Source organism: Petaurus breviceps, unplaced genomic scaffold (genome assembly GCF_028583685.1).
Source record: "Petaurus breviceps papuanus isolate PSGF00001 unplaced genomic scaffold, PetGlider_PUasm1.0 90792, whole genome shotgun sequence".
NCBI classification, from domain to species: domain Eukaryota; kingdom Metazoa; phylum Chordata; class Mammalia; order Diprotodontia; family Petauridae; genus Petaurus; species Petaurus breviceps.
The window spans coordinates 3,012,170-3,024,738 of record NW_027187347.1 but is presented as its reverse complement, the minus strand read 5'-3'; the positions used below and the strand labels follow the sequence as shown (position 1 = coordinate 3,024,738).

Genomic DNA, 12,569 nt, shown 5'->3' with positions numbered 1-12,569 from the left:
TTATTTTTTTTTCTGTGCTTTGGAAGTAACCATTGGTCATGATGAAAAGAGACTACTTCTTAGCTTGGCCTTATGAAATCACTTTTTCCTGTAGTGATTTATGTAATGTGGCCCATGAATTTAATCTGGAACTTATGGGCATAGAGACTTTTTAGAAAGATAGTTCAATTTAAAGTAAGGAGACCAGAATTCAAGTCCCAGGGCCACCATTTATCAACCATATGACCTTAGGCAAATAATAATAGCTGCTCAAAATAACTTTGTGAGATAAGTAATACAGAAATTATTACTCCATTTTGCAGATGAAAAAGGTTAAATACCCAAGGTCACATAGCTAGGGCTGATTCGAATCAATGTCCTAAGGCCCAGTCCAGTGCTCTATCAATCATGCCATACTGCCTCCTTCTAAGAGGACTTTCTATTTACTCATTTACAAAATAAGGATAATATTTTTTGGACTACCTACTTCACAGGGGTGTTAAAAGGAAAGCATTTTGGAAACTGCATCATATAGAACATATAACAGTTCACATATGTATATTATACACACATGTATACATAGATACATGTACAGGTTCATACATGACTTACTATCATATGCATGATCAGAACTCCCTTTTGTCTGAAAGAAAGACTTTATTAGGTTTTTGTTATTCTGATTTATGATGGATCCAGGATTTAATATAAACTTTTCCCTCCTGCATAAAAGCTGAATCCTCACATCTAATTTCCCCCCCTAAACTATCTTAATTCCAACCTGCTTATTTGAAAATTCAATTAAAAAATTTTTTGACATAGCATTAGTAAAATCTTACGTTATGTACATGTGTGTATGTGTACTTCACATACAGACAGAGAGAGAATCTTAATCATTTTCAAAGAGAGGCTGCAATCTGTAGTATATAAGAGGGCCAAGCCTTGGAACATGGGAGACCTGGGTTGAACTCCTGAGTCTGAAACATACTAGCTGGGTGGTCTTGGATAAATTTAACTTTACCTCTCAATGCCTCTAACAACTTAATTTTAAGTTATAGATCAGTGGAAGGAGTTTCTACACTATGAGCTCCCCTACCCCATGAATTTACTAGGCCAGAGGGGCCCCCCAATATTTTTTTTCAAAATACTTTCACTCTCACATCTGTTATTTCATTGACCTTCACAATGCCCTAGTGAATTGTTAAAAAGTTAAGGCAGTTATTGTTAGGCTGATTTAACAGATGAGGGAACTAAAATTCAACTAAGGTTAAGGAATTTTCCCAATGTTAGTTAGTTAATGGTGGTCTAGAACCTTAGTCTGATGGTCCCAGCCCAGTCTTCTTTCTACAACTTTGTCTGTCTCTTTTCCTCTCTCCCCCCCTTCCTCTCTTTCTCAGTCTTTCTGTTTCTGTCTCTGTCTGTCCCCCTTTCTGTCTGTGTGCATTTTGTTATTCAGTCATTCCTGTCCTGTCTGACTCTTTGTAACCCTATTTGGGGTTTTCCTGGCGAAGATACCATTTCCTTCTTCAGCTCATTTTGCAGATGAGGAAACTGAGGCAAACAGGGTTAAGTGACTTGCCCCCCACATATATATATATACACACATATATAGTATATATATATATATATATATACACACATACATATTTACATATACTTAAGTGAATAATATTTAATATCCCTAAGATGAAAAAGAATACTAATAATAAATATTATAATGAAAGTTGGATAATTTCCTGAACTTAAGTCAGAGATAGTCTGTGGGTTTAAAGTCCTTCTTGAGATTTTTTAAAAATGAAAAACATCCATGACTTTAATAAATACTCACCAACTCATGTATCTAAATAATTTTGTAACCTGGTATTTGTCAAGGACATTTTATCTGGAAAGCTCAAAATATATTTCAAAATTTATCTCATCAATACACAGTACCATACCTTCAATAACATCAGGGCCATAATGTCATGATTCAAATAAGAATGTGGGAGGTAATAGAATGCTAAGTAACAAACTCAAGACTGTAATTCGAATACTATTGGCATTTCCATCCTGGCCTTGCTTTTCATGACAAGAAGCAACATTTCACTGATACCAAAGAGGATGCTATAATTTCGGCATGACTCCCCCGGTGTCACAGTTACACCCAATAATAAGAGCAAAGCCCTGTGGCTACTCTCAGAGTGGAAGAATATGAGGTAGCGAATTGGAACAAAAGAAAATATTGTGTGTTGACCTTGGGTGTTCATAAACGTCCTTTGAAAAAGACTGGAGAATGCAAAAATATATTCTTGTACAGTTGTAATTAAAAATTAAGCTTCAAAATGAAAAACAAGCTACCTCAGTGGACTTCACAGTGACGTGGTCACCCACAGGCAGGGCTTTCTGGCCTTGGCTCATTCAATCGTGATCTTTCACTCAGAATTTGAGCATAAGTATGTTGTTACCACTTCCTTTTCTCCCTCTTCTTGATGGTGTCTTACTGTAGATAATCTGTCTTCGAAGAGTAAGTCATAGCCCTCTGACATTAGCAACTCTCCTATTCATCACCATTATCACAGTGAAATATCATAGTAGGTTACATTAGTGACCCATTTAGCCCATGATCCTATCATTGACCATGCCTTCAATGACCTGTGAAAGGATGTGACTATCAGAGATCATGCCAAGCATCTACCTTCATTCAATGACCTCAACTATTTATGTATGTATATGTATGTATGTATATATATACACACATATATGAATATATTACATAATAGCTAGCATTTATGTAAATCTGATACAACAACCTGGAGATACTAGTGCTACTATTATTCCCTTTTTACATATAAGGAAACTGTGGCTGAGAGCGGATAAGTGATTTGCCCAGAGTCATACAGCTAGTGAGTTTCTCAGGTGGGATCTGTACTCAGGGCTTTCTAACTTCCTGACTATACAACCCCAGCACTCTTAACCACTATGCCACCATTGAGAGATTATATGTATGTATAACCCAAGATAAAAGTCAGGGTAGCAGTGAATAAAAGATAAGCCCAGCTGGGAATCCCAGAGAACTGGGTTTGAATTCTGCCTCTAATTTACAGTAGCATGTGACCATGGGCAAACTACAACCTCTCAGTGCTTCAGGAAACTCTTTAAGACTGTAAATTGGGGTAGCTAAGTGGCACAGTAAATAGAGCACTGGCCCTGGAGCCAGGAGGACCTGAGTTCAAATCCAGCCTCAGACACTTGACAAACTAGCTGTGTGACTTTGGGCAAGTCACAACCCCAATTGCCCTCAAAAAATAAAAATAAAAAAAAAGACTGTAAATTACAATTTGCCAACTTGCTTTGGTAGAGGGAGTTTCATTCCTGGGTATTATTTCTGTCAAATCACAGATAAGGACCAAAACCAAAACCTATTTAAACCTTTTATGTGCCTGCATATGCATCGTCCATCTAGTTAGATTTTTAGACTAAATTACCTGTTAAGGTAGCAAGTGTTATAAATGTACTTAACTTTGAAGAAACTAATCTCATTGGTGTGAGTCCTCTCCACATTGGTCCAGATCACAGGCCTTCTCACCTTGCTCAATTATTGTTCATGATTGCCAAGGAATCTTCCTTACAGTGTCTACCTAATGCGCTAGAAGGCTTCTTCTAGATCTTTTAGCATTACTTGAACACTAACTGTTATATAGCCCTCAAACTATTTATTATTTCCCTTTTACTATATTTCCAGCCCAATTCCTTCTGTGGTCAAATCTTCCTCAATGATATTTTTATGTCATATTTTAGATGTATGTCATCACTGGTAATGTACTGCAAGTTTTTTATATCCACCACACATCTCTTATTGAGTCACCCATCTCCCTTTAAGTTACATGTAATTTTGATTCTTTAGCTGTCTTGGTATTTATCCCATGACTCAAGCCACTCAAGATCCATGGGAGAATATTGGCAATAAAGAGAAAGATTTTTGTGTCAAAGAACATCTTAGGAATCATTAAAAATCCTACACAATTTCCCAAAAGCAATCAAGCTTCCTCTCCCATTCAATCCTGGGCCCAACTCACCATCTAATCACTGTGCCTGTGTCAGATAAATTACTAATTGACTAACTCATTGAATTACCCAGCTAACGTTTTTGTGTATAATTTCAAATTGTTTTCCAGGTTGGTTTTTTGTGTCATGGACCCCTTTGGTAATCTAACAAAGTCTATAGTCTCCTTCTCAAAATAATGTTTTTAAATACATAAAATTAATATTACAAAGAAAACCAATTATGTTGAAATACTGTTTTCAGGTTTTTTTTTCAAAGTTCACAGAGCCCAGACCAAGAACAATTGATATAGGGAATCCATCTTCAATTTAGTGTAGCACATACTCCATGACAGTGACGAACTCCTTTAAATTTCTTGGTTTTATTCCTTGCTTGGGATCAATAATCAGGGGTCACTAAACAAAGTTACATCTTACAGTCTTACAAGGAATCCTTTATGAGTTTAACATATGCATGAGATATGCCTTACTGGCTTTAAGTCTGCACTTTACCTTTTTGTAATTGATGACTGAAACGCACAACTGTATTTTGTGTTCTCCAATCAATTGTATGATTTTGAAAATTGCTCTCCTAAACAAGGCCACTCCCAGATAAAATCATGGTGTAAATTTTCCCCATTTTGCCTCCTCTTGTCCCATGCAGAATAATACCCCATAATTCACAAGCTCATTTAACCATCCTCCCTTACCCTTAGTCTTAATGTGTTACCCTCAGTGCCTTAACCCAAATGAGTGAGAGATGTGGAAATCTGGTCTGTTGTGATAATCTGCCTTCTCATATTTTCATCAAGCATATCATAGGTCATTCTAATAAAGTATATCATAGGCCATTCCTTTCCAAGCCTGACTAAAACCACCCTCAAAAAGACTTACATACTCTCATCACTTGATGGGTGGTAGGGCAAAGGGAAAAGAAGGAATCATGGGAGAAATAGAAAAGAAGGTGAAATGGAATATAAAGCATAAGTGGAGGTACTGAGTCCAGGAAACAGAGTTCTTCTTGTGTAAGCAGGGCCCGGGAAAATGTGGTAGAAGAATGAAGAAACCAGTGGAGGAGGAGAAAAAATGATCCTATTGTTAAAAGGAAAATTCCTTGTTTGAGCTTTCACCTTGATCAAGGAGGCAAAACTCAGGACAAAGAGGATTAAAGGAGTTTATTAAAAGTACATCAAGGAAGCAGCTCATTGATGGTCTGATCTCTGCAGATCAGCAAGGATTTCAAGGGGGGATGGAGCCAAAATGGCAGAGTAAAAGCAGGAACTTGCTTGAGCTCTGCTCCAACCACCTCCAATACCTGTAAGATATGACTCTAAACAAATTTTAGAGCTACAGAACCCACAGAGTGACAAGAGAGAAATCTCCTGCTGAAGGCAGCCTGGCAGGCCAACAGGAAGGGTCTATTGCAGCAGGCTGGGAACTGAGCCCAGTCCAGCCCAGACCCAGGACAATCCCAACCCTCAGCATAGACCAGCTAGAACAGACTTCAGAGGAGCGAGTCACTGGCAGCTGTGGCAGTTTCTAGACTTCTCAACCCATAAACTCCAAAGAGAAGGTCAGTGAGGGTGAGAGAAGAGCATGGTCTGGCCTCTGCCCCCAGGGCTAGAGGTGCTGTGGCACAATGGATACAGCTGCTGCCACATGGCTGCCTCTGGAGCTCCTGGCCTGCAGATAGTATGACCTGCTTGGATTTGGGTTGCAGTCTTGGGTGGTGGTCCTGGGGTGAGGAACACCAGTGTGCCAGAGCTTGTGGTGGCTAGAGAGAGAGCTGCGCCCTCCTCAAAGCTTTGACAACAGCTCTGACAACATTTGTACAAACCCCAGAAATTTGGGACACAGTTCTTACCACTCTGGAAGCAGAGTTTTACATGGCAGAGGGTTCAAAAGTCAAGTAATTGGCTGGCAAGTGAGCAAACAGAGGAAGAGCAATCAGACCATAGAATCTTTTTTGGGGACAAAAAGGATTAAAACATGGAACCAGAAGAAGACAACAAAGTCAAAACTCCTGCATCAAAAGCTTCCAAGAAAAATATGAACTGGTTGCAGGCCATGGAGGATCTCAAGAAGGATTTTCAAAATCAAGTAAGAGAAGTGGAGGAAAAATTGGGAAGAGAAATGAGAATGATGCAAGAAATTCATGAAAAATGAGTCAACAGCCTGACTGAAGAAAATAACACCTTAAAAAATAGACTAACTCAAATGGCAAAAGAGGCCCAAAAAGCCAGTGAGGAGAAGAATGCCTTAAAAAGCCGAATTTGCCAGATGTAAAAAGAATTTCAAAAGCTCACTGAAGAGAATAATTGCTTCAAAGTTAGATTGGAGCAAATGGAAGCAAATGACTTTATGAGAAATCAAGATACTATAAAAACAGATCCAAACAAAGGAAAAAATAGAAGGCAATGTGAAATATCTCATTGGGAAAACCACTGACCTGGAAAATAGATCCAGGAGAGATAATTTAAAAATTATTGGACTATCTGAAAGCCATGATCAAAAAAAGCCTAGAAATCATCCTTCAGGAAATTCTCAAGGAAAATTGCCTAAAACTCTAGAACCAGAGGGCAAAATAGAAATTGAAAGTAAGAGTTTCAAGCTTTTCTTGATAACTTTTGTAATGAGATAAAGATAATTCAGATAGGTCCATGTCAGCCAAGGGGTATGGCTATCGCATCCTCCCCAAGGTAGCAATTATGTGACAATTTGTCAGATACAAAAAGGTAGGGGGTGACTTGGCATGTGATGGATAGCAAGTAAATAAAGCTGCAGACTGAGTGAAGCTTCCCTCAACACAGATTGACAAGCAGGTCTGGGAACAATGAATCACTGAGTCAGGATAACTTTCAATACTATCCTGAAAAAGAAGGTCCTGATTTATTTCTGTGTACTACTCCCCTACAGGAGCAGTGACAGGGCAGGACAGAGCAATGGAAAGGATTCTGTATTTAGAGAAGGAGGAATCTGCAATCAAGTTCCAATTCTGCTGTTTTCTGACCTTGTAACTTCCAGCCTGTCTCTTAACCTCCTTGGGTCTCAGCTTCCTCACTGTAAAATGAAGGGGTTGGACAAGTTGGCCTCTGAGGTTCCTTCCAGCTCTGGATTGAGCATATGATCTGCCCACCCTTCTTTCCCTTTCTATCTTAAATAATAGTTCATGTCCTTCCAAAATATAAGCAGGCCCTTAGATACACAATCATCTGTAAAATGCTTTGTACTCCAAAGAGATCTGTCACTAAAATTTAGTGTGATGCATTTAGCTAGGGAGTTGAAGTAACTTACCACACAGCTTCTGAGCTAGGATCTTGACAAGAAGACTCTTGACTCTCTCATTCCTACTGTGCCCTTCTTTATCACCCTCAGTGTTGGCTTGGCTTGGTTTGCCTTCCCCTTCCATCAGGTTCAAAGGTAACTCCTACTGATATGGAGCTTTCATAGCCCACACCCTATGCCTCTAACACTCTTGACTGAAGGATTATGGAGGCTGGGAGTCAGAAAATCTGAACTCTAGTATCACCTCTCCCTCCTTCTTAGCTGTTTGACCCTGGGTAAATCACTTTATTTTTCTGGAACTCAGTTTTCTCATCAGCAAAATGATGTGGGGCTCTTTCAACTAAAAATAAATCGCTTTCTCTCTTCCGTCAAATGCCTCCGCAAATCTCACTTCCTCCATGAAATTTCTGCCTTTGATTGTGGTCTTAGTATTTACTTAACAAAAAAAAAATAATAATAATAGCTAACATTTATATAGCACTTAGTATATGCCAGGCACTGTGTGAAGCACTTTACAATTGTTAATATGTTATTTGTGTATTTAACGTGTATTTGCTCAGTTGCCCATATGTCTTTTTATATATGTTCACAGTAGTGTTGTCTTCTCAATGTTATAATTTCTCTGTGGGCAAGAATTCTTATCTAACATCTTGCTTTATATGGAACTTAGCTCAGGGCTGTAGGAAAATGCAAGCTTTTAAGATGTTTTTTGATCATAATGACAATGATGGAATCCAGCCGAAATTGATGTTTTCCAGTGAAAACAGCAGTATATGTGTACCAACATGGAGATAACTTAATTAAAAGCAAATTTAGATTGAACCCCAAAGTATGACATTTTTAAATCTTTTAAAGCATTTTATTAAAGTATTGACACCAAACGGTTCTCATAATTCAAAGTTTACCTTTCCTGCATTTATTCTGTCTAATATTTGTTCTGTTGCATTGTTGAATTGATGGAGGTGGCAAAGTTTGGATTAGCTGTAGTAAATGATAATCATTTGATTGAGAAATGGTTTGCTAACATGAATATCTTTTGGTCTAGTCTCTCAATATTGAAATATTCAAAGATGGAATGTTAAATGAGTTCTAACCCAGGCTGTTCTCAGTCCAAAGCAAATAAGAGATGCTTATTCATATGATAAGACATTACCATCTGGAATTTAACAAAGATCTTGAAAATATTTAGGTTGAATAAATCTTGGGCATATATTTTTTTTTTAATATTGTGAAAGTGTTGTTCCAAAAGGTCTTGAGGCTGGCATTCTCTATTTGCTTATTGATTACATAAGGCTCACTGTAAGATTGCATCATAGCCTCTGGGATCATTTGCATATGGAGCTTAAAAGAAAAGACCATTGTGACTTAAAAGTCCAGCAAGAAGAGAAAAACGATCCTATCTCATATCTGTCAAAGACATTCACGCTCTATCCAAGCAAGACCACCCCCAGATAAAATTGTGATATAGATTTCCTCCATTTTTGCCTCTCTTCTTCCCATGTAGAATGCAGTCCCAGCCACTGACAAGTTCACTTAGCCACCCTCCTGTATCAAGTGGCTTATGTTACCCGAGGTACCTTAGCCCAAAAAGAAAGAGTAAAGTGGGAATTTGAGGAGGCCCAGCAGGACCCCCAACATGAATGTCTGAGAGCAGGACATTTCTCAATGCCTTTCAAATCAGACAGCCTCGAATCAAGGACCCAAAGCAAAGTAGCTGCTAATTAGGGAAAAGATAAATAAATTGTGACATATGAATGTAATGGAATATTATTGAGCTATAAAAGAACAGTGAAACCAGAGAACCATAGGAAGAATTGAATGAAATGGGATAAAGGGAAATAAGCAGAAGCAGAAAAACAATATAAAGAATGATAACACTGTAAACAACAACAAAAAATCCTCCAATAAAACAAAGCAGAATGCTGTGTAATTCTAATGACCAATTTTGGCCCTGGAGAAGAAATTAAGACATGCATCTTTCCCCCTTCTTTGAAAAAACAGGACTGTGGGTACTAGCCTGTGTAAGCATGGATACATGCAGTCAGTGCATCAATTGTTTTGCTTAATTATTCCTTTTTCTTTTTTATGGAAGAAGGTTCATTGAAAGGCAGAGTTATAGGAAGATAGTAATCCGCAAATTATTGCTATAAAAATAAAAAGCATCAGTAAAACTACTTTTTAATGTATCTAAGTATATTAGTAGAAGGATCAACTTTTCAAAAGGTCCATCTATAATCATAATCAAAATCTCCTGAATCTACTTTTGTCATTGATATATTTACACATGCAGGAATTTCTCCATCCTTGAGTCTTACTACTAAGTCTCACTACTAAACTTGTTTCCAAAAGTGTACTAGAAAGAACCTTGGGCTTGGAATCCAAAGACCCAGGTTCAAGTTCCTGATTCATTGCTTACTTGTTCTATAATCTAAGTGACTTGACTTCTGAGCCTCAGTTTCCTCCTTGATAAATAAGAATAATAATGCTTGAATCACCTACTTTAAATGGTCATTATGAGAATCAAATGAGACAATGTTCTTTAAATCCCAAAGGGCTATATAAATGTGAGGTATCATAAATAACACCTTATCATATATTATATTATATCCTATCATATCACATAATCATATCTTAGGTATCACATTTTTTCTACCTTAATATTAAATTGGCTAAAAGCAGTCCCAGCATCTCACCCAACAAAAAACTGACAGGTACCTACCAATTCATGAAGCAATAATGTCAGTAGACATTCATAAGATATCCTGTATTATGAGATTTTGGTCTTAATTGATCCACATATAGAAACAAGCTGTTCTCTCCAAAGTTATAAATGAACTCTTAAGTGCAAAATCTAATGGCTTTTTCTCAATCCTCATCCTTTTTGGCCTTTTTTTGAAAGCAGGAGGACATTTCTCAGTGATCTTTAAATAATGTCAACTGGTATTGAAGACCTGGACACAAACTAGATACTAACCTACTTTACTGTTGATTTCCTTCTTCCCCTGGATATTCTTTCTTATCTAGGTATTGATAACACTGCTCTCTCCTAATCTTCCTCCTATTTGTTTGACCACTCCTCAGACTCCTTTATTGATTCTTTTTTTAGAGGGGGGAAGGTAAGGCAATTGGGGTTAAGTGACTTGCCCAAGGTCACACAGCTAGTTAGTGTGTCAAGTGTCTGAATCCGAATTTGAACTCAGGTCCTCCTGACTCCAGGACTGGTGCTCTATTCACTGTGCCACCTAGCTGCCCCTCCTTTGTTGGTTCTTTATCCATGTTATGGCCACTAGCCATAGTTAGCCCCCAAGGAAGCTTTTCTCATTTCTCTCTATACTATATAATTTGGTGATATCATCAGCTCCATTGGTTAAATTATGATTTCTAAGAAGATGATTCCCAGATATATGTATCCAGACCCAGCCCTTCTCACTGCCTTTTGGTTATTGTTCAGCTGTTTCAGTTGTGTCTGACTCTGTGTGATTCCATTTGGATTTTCTTGGCAAAGATACTGGAGTGGTTTGCCATTTCCTTCTCCAGCTTATTTTACAGATGAGGAAACTGAGGCAAATAGAATTAAGTGACTTGCTCAGGGTCACACAGCTAGTAAGTATCTGAGGCTAGATTTGAACTCAGGAAGATGAATCTAATTCCAGGCCTGGCACTCTATCCTTGTGCCACCAAGCTGCCCCTGACAGATCTTCCCCTGCCAAACTCTCCTTTATTCCCCATTTCTCTATTTCTGTTGAAGATTCTAGTATTGTTCCAGGCACCCATGCCTGCAAGCTAAGAAGTGTCATCTTCAATACCTCATACTACCTCACATATCCAATCCCTTGACAAGTAATCATTTCTGTTTTTACAATACCTCTTTTATAGGTCCAGATTCACTCATACAGCCCCCACCTTGGTCCAGGTCCTCATCTTCTCCTGCTGACACTACCGTAAGAGTAGCCTCCAATAGCTTCCCTCCATCTCCCACCCAGTCCTTCACTGAGTTGCCAAAGAAACTTACCTAAGATGTAGGTTTGGCCATAACACACACACACACACACACACACACACACACACACATACCTTAATGCTTCTAGGATCAGATATAAAGTCCTCTGTTTAACATACAAAACTCTTCATAACCTGGCCCCTTTCTACTTGGACAGTCCTTTTACACTTCACTCCCCTTCATGCACTAGCCTACTTGTTATTCCTCTTGCAGTCCATTCCATCTCTCATTTCTTTACCTCTATACTGATTGTCCCCCATGCCTACAATGTTCTCTCCTCGCTTTTACCTTTAGTTATTGGGTTAATTAGTTCTGTAATTCTGCTACCAATTTTCATGATTCCTAAAGAATTGCAAAGAGCATTGGACTTGAAGGCAGGAGACCTGGGTTTGAATTCCGCCTCAGATAATTATTAGCCATGTGATTAAGGACAGCTTAACTTCTCAGAGGTTCCTTCTTCAATAAAATGGGGATCAGAATACTTGTAAAGGTTGGTTTGAAGGAATTGCTTTATAATCATTGAAGTACTATACAAAGGTAAGTTCTTATTCAGTCCTGACAAAATGACTTTATTTATAGCAACTGGATATGTGCTCTGGACAGAGTAGAAGGGTAGAGAAAAGGGAGGGCAAGGAAAAACTGGGGCAGAGCTGTATTCTCTGAGAGAACTCTCTGCTTTTAACTTGTGGATGGTGACATCAAAGTTGACCTAAGGTTCCATTGACAGAGGGACACAAAAGCCATAATGTGTATTTCAAAGGCTAATTAAGGTTGTCAAGAGGATTTGAAGAGAGGGGAAAGGAGGGTGAGGTACGATGTTCTCTCACTTTACTCTTACATTAACTTGTAATACCTTTGAGACCATCCCATGATAACCTATGAAGAAACTGTACTATTTCAGATTGTCCAATTGAAATAAGTCATAGTCAATCTTTTTTTCCCCCTCAAGAAATAGCTTTGGAATCCAAGGACAGAAATACTCCTGGGGACTACGTTTAAATATTTACTTTTTTAGATTACTATTGGCCTCTTTCCCAAAAGCAAACTAGTATTCACCCTGAGACCTGCTAATTCATTGACTTTGGAGAAGAAATCCATTTATATGAACAGGCAATTTTCAGGGGAAGAAATCTAAACTATCTATACCTATATGAAAAAATGTTCTAAATCACTAACAATTAGAGAAAGGCAAACTAAAACGACTGAGGTTCTACCTCACACCCATCAGATTGGCAAATATGGCAAAAAAAAAAAGAGGAAAATGACAGTGCTAGAGGGACCATTGGAA

General features: G+C 38.2%; 1 long non-coding RNA gene across 2 annotated transcripts in view; it reads right to left on the bottom strand.

Moving 5' to 3' along the window:
* LOC138147374 (uncharacterized) overlaps nt 1–12,569 on the bottom strand; it is a 113,920-nt gene that overhangs the window by 92,692 nt on the left and 8,659 nt on the right. The window lies entirely within an intron of this gene.